This window comes from Camelus dromedarius, chromosome 26, assembly GCF_036321535.1.
Source record: "Camelus dromedarius isolate mCamDro1 chromosome 26, mCamDro1.pat, whole genome shotgun sequence".
Lineage (NCBI taxonomy): Eukaryota > Metazoa > Chordata > Mammalia > Artiodactyla > Camelidae > Camelus > Camelus dromedarius.
Window position 1 is genome coordinate 3201569 of NC_087461.1, and position 5086 is coordinate 3206654.

The window sequence follows — 5086 nt, forward strand, 5'->3', positions numbered from 1 at the left end:
CTGGGTATCCACCCAAGAGAACTGCAAGCAGGGACTCAGACCCATACTTGTACACCAGCGTTCAAAGCAGCGCTCTTCACGAGGACCAACAGCTCGTCAGTGAATGAATGGAAAACAAACTGGCCTACACACGCCATGGAACCTCCATCCGTAGAAAGGAATGAGGCGCTGACTGTTACGGGCGCTAAAACCGGATGCTAAGTGAAAGCAGCCCTACGCAAAGGTTGCGTGTTGTGTGTTCGTATGAAATATTCAGAACAGGCAAATCCACAGAAGCAAAGCAGATTGGTGGGTGCCAGGGGCTGGGGGAGAGGAGGCTTGAGGAGTAACTGCTTCTTGGGGCTTCTCCTGGGGTCACAAACAGGTCTTGGAACTAGATAAAGGTGGTGGTTGCAAAATACTGTGATTTCACTAAATGCCACTGGATTGTTTACTTTAAAATGGATCATTTTGTGTGATGGGAATGTCACCTAAATAAAAAAACAAGCAAAGGTGCCCCTGAAGTTGAATGTAGGGTATGCAAAGCGTATGAGAAGTCAGGCGGGGAGGGAGGCAGGGGTGGGGTCAGGAAAGCCTTTCCGGGTGCAGATTGCCTCTGGGGAGCTGCTGCGTCTGAGTGAAGGAGGTGGGCGCAGCTGTGCGGGGACCCGCGGTTCCGGTTCCTTCTCGTTTGCAAGGAGGCCGGTGCTTCTCACCAGGGAGCACGGCCTTCACTTGAGGGTCAGCCCCGAGCCCAGCTGGGCTTGCTGGAGCCGTTAGGTTTAGCGGAGCAGGGCTGTTTTCGAGGAGGCACGTCCCGGCCCCATCACTGGGCTGCACCGCATCCCGGGAGGCGACAGTTTCCCGGGAGGGACAAAGCTGCCCTTGTATAGAGGAAGCGGCCACAAAGGACGTTTTCCTCTGGGGGTGAACTGCTGCCCTGCAAGGCTGGAAGCTTTCTTTCCACTGCTCAGAGCACCGCATTTCGCGTCCGCCTGGCCACGGGCAATCGGGACCACGGGGGCTGGGCCAGAGGCCCTCCCTGGAAACCCCAGACGACGGAGCCCAACGCAGGTGATGCCGGCGTCCCCCGAAGTTCACTCTGCAATTGGCCTGGTGGAGGAAGGGGGGGCTTTCCTCAGAGCCCCTCTTCCCCTACAGGGGCATCTCCTCTCCGATTAAGGCCCTCTTTCTGAGGCCCACGAGACCTTCCCTTATTTTTTTATTTTTTGAGGGGGAGTAATTAGGTTTTTATTGATTTATTTTTAATGGAGGCACTGGGGATTGAACCCAGGACCTTGTGCAGGCAACCCACATGCTCTACCACTGAGCTATACCCTCCCCACCCCAGACCTTCCCTTTAATAGACAGCAGACCCCTGCTTCTCTTCACGAATCCCCTCCCACCTGTCCCCCTGTCCCCCGGTTGCAATCTGCTTTCTTTCAAGGTCTGCGACACCCATTCAAACCACTGCTTTGCGGTTCTGCTCTGGCTCATACTTACCGTCTGCCGGTTCATTTAACCCAAGTTATTACCACACAAAGCGGGTATTACCAAGTCTGCTGCACTGATGAGGGAACAGCCTCGGACACATTGGGATTTGGCCAAGGCAATCAGCTGGTTAGTGGTGGCATAGGATTCAAATTCTAAGTTTAATGTTAATAAACTGACCTCTCCTAGGAAACCATTTATTGAAGAAATGATCATGGATGAATCATGCATGATTTCATGTCTCAAGAGAGTAAAAATAGGAGATTTTTGTGGTTGCAGTGGCTTATTTGCAGAGATGGGAGGTACCTGGACATACATTTTTCACGGGGAGGAGGTCTTCCTATAATCCCCAAATTCCACATGTGACAGCCTAGTCTGCTTTACCAGAGCTGCTGTCTAACAGCTTTGTGTACCAAATGACTCCGTGGTGGTATTTGCTCTTTGAATCCACATACAGGTGACGCCGAGGGAGCACCAGTGTGCCGAGGGGCGCCCTCTGCCATCCTCTTAATTTACACGCTGGAGAAACAAGACTCACGGAGACCACAGGCCAGCTGGGACGCTCTTCTCAACCCACCTCAGGCGCTCCGGCTCCTGGAAGCTCCCAGGCCACACCACTAACACGCGTTGCCCCTGTGTTAGCTCCTTCACTAGACTGTGGCATCCTCTGCTCAGGGACTGCATGTGCGTGATCGCCTTGTCGAGTGCTCTCTTAGTGGCAAAAGGGAGAGATAGAGGAAGGAAGGAAGAAACAAAATTGTCCAGAGATTTATTTACAAAAAGACAAGCCAAGTGGTGATCGTTTTGTAATGTATAAAATTACCTAATCACTACCTTGTACACCTGAGACTAATATAATACTGTAATATCATACTTTCAATATTAAAAAAAAAAAAAGACAAGCCAGTTAAAATATGGGCAAAGGACTTGGACAGACATTTCTCCAACCAAGATGTACAAATGGCCAACAAAGACATAAAAAATGCTCAACAGCATTAGTCAGCAGGGAAATGCAAATCAAAATCACTTCACACACGACAGAATGGCCCGAGTTGAAAAGACAGATAATAATAAGTACAGGAGAGGATGTGGAGAGTCAGAGGATCTGCAGGAAAAGACAGTCCACTTCCCGCCAGGCCCCACGGGAGTGGAGTGACTGGTGAGGGAAGATGACCAGTTGGCTAAATGCCACCACAGACCAATGGGTACCAACCTGGCACCGCCCTCCCACCCCATGCTGGGTGACCCCATGTGCTGTGACCCAGGAGAGGGAAAGGGAACTCTGCCCTTAAGAAAGGCACCTGATGAAGATGAGCCTTTCCCCCATTAAAAAAAAAACGGAAGTATAGTTGATTGACAGTGTTTCAGGTGTGCAGCAGACTGATTCAGTGATACATACATGTATATAAGTTTATTCTTTTCCAGATTCTTTTCCATTATAGGTTATTACAAGATATTGATATCTCGTACTGTCTAGCACAGGGAACTATATTCAATATCTTGTAATAACCTATGATGGAAAAGAATCTGTAAAAGAATGTATATACATGTATATGTATCACTGAATCCCTATGCTGCATACGTGAAGCTAACTCGACATTGTACATCAACTATTCTTAAAAAAATATATATATACACCTGTAATTATACCCACTCAATGGAACCCTATGTAGCAGTTAGAAGTATAAACTGTGTCTATAAAATGCTGGCACAAAAGGATGTCCAAGATATAGTTATGAGAAAAAAGAAACTGAACTCCAAAAAGAAAGTACTAAATTATGATCTTTATTTGTAGTGTGCTCTCCCTGCAAAAATGTATATATTTAATTGCACACATATAGAGAAAAACCCAGAAAACCACCCTCTAAGCCATTACCTCCGGTTGTCTCTGAGAAGGGTAACAGGAAACTGTCACTTTCTGTGCTCATAGTTCTGTATCGTTTGCATTATTAACATGCATACACTTTGAGTTTAATGAACATTTTGAATCGTAAGGCTTTTCTTCCCCTTTTCATTTTTTGCACTTGATCATTTATGAATTTTATAGTTAGCAATAAGAAAATGCAAATCACCCATTTTAGCTACACTTTTTTTTTTTTTGGTAATTGCATTAAAAAAAATCTAATTCTTGGAACTTGTTCAAGCTGAGTCTGGCACAGACCCAATTCTAAACCAGGACCATGTGCAGCTTTTCACATCTCATTCTCTGGTGGAAGGAGCAGCCGTTCCATCAAACAGCAACTCCTTCCTTCCGCAGTGAAAACGTGGCGTCCCCCCGGCTATTCTCATCTGCGTAAGTAATAATTTCCTCCTGTAACCTGCCTCCTCTCTCCCTACTCTCTTTCCTGTTTATTCGAGGGGAAGCTCTGTATGTTGTCCAGCTGCACTTGGCCGTCAGGGAGGATGGTGACCACCTTCAGAGGGGACAGTGCAGGGGGAATCGGACCTCCTTGCTGATCTGTATCAACAGTTATCACGTGAGATGCTCTCTTTGTCTTTTTTTAAGGAAGAGTCACCTGTGAGTCTGGTTGTCCCAGTTCTGAGCCTGGGCGTTGGCTCAGGGCTCTTAACAGCTCATGGTGCACGTGGTTCAACCCAAAGGCGCCACCTCCCTCAGGGAACTTTCTCCTCCCTCTTGGGAGGCAGAGTGGAAAGAAGGCGAGGGTGACTTCTTTCTCAGGGAACACCCTTTCAAATATTTGTTCTAAATACACTGTAAATCATAAACCTCATTTTATTTTTGTCAAAGGGCTCTTTCGAGCGTTCCTGTAGAACTGGGTAGTACATTTATTACATGGCCTCGAACGTATGTGCTCACCAGTCTGCCAGGGGGCAGTCTGTCTTGTGATTTGCTGGAAACCACTGGTGAGGAGAATGGGCTGGCACTGTTTTGTGGGTTAATGAATCAGTTTGAAGGACATTACCTGCCTACAAAGTGCACTGCCCCATCTTTGGGGTGAGAGAAAAGGGGGAAGTTGTCTATCCCTGAGGTCTGGGGGCCCCTGTCCCATTCTTGGACACTGGCGGGTGGGCATGGCCACCACAGTCCACCAGCTGAGGCAGTTGCAAGAGGTCCCAAGGCTGGAATGTCTGAGACTCAGGTCAGTCAGTTGCTCCTCTGTCCTTGACCCCACTCTTCCTTGTCACTTGGGAAATTATGGTGAAGACAAGTCAACCCAGGCAAGGCAGGTGCTGATCGAGGAGGAGCCACGGTCACACGATCTCAGGCCCTGCTGCTGGCTGGGCAGTTCGGCCTCCTGAGCAAGTCCCTTTGACTCTGCAAAATGAAACGAAGGTGAAACCCAAAAAGCAAAGCAGGGGAAATTCGGTCGGGCTGTTTCACTGCTTGTTGTCGTTAGCAACCCACTCTCAGTGCAGATCGACATCTGAATAGTGAAAGTGTCTGGTTTTATCACTGGGGCTGGTGTTGGATGTACTGAAAAATGAGTAAGACCCCCGGGGCAGGCAGGGGCGGGTGTGGAAATTCACCCCACCAGGAAGTCAGGTGCAGTGCTGACGCCACTGAAGAGGTCAGAACATTTCTCTGGTTTTCTTTTGCTGGATTATACTCAGGCAGCTGGAGTGGGAAACTGAAATTCCAGGCTTGGCACAATCT

At 48.3% G+C, this 5086-nt stretch overlaps 1 long non-coding RNA gene across 1 annotated transcript; it reads left to right on the plus strand.

The window, feature by feature from the left end:
- The first annotated feature begins 710 nt into the window (after positions 1–710).
- Positions 711–2855, plus strand: LOC135319380 (uncharacterized). The gene is made up of 2 exons (XR_010377912.1): positions 711–1053; positions 1928–2855. It is a non-coding gene; the product is annotated as an uncharacterized LOC135319380 (long non-coding RNA).
- The last annotated feature ends 2231 nt before the right edge of the window (positions 2856–5086 follow it).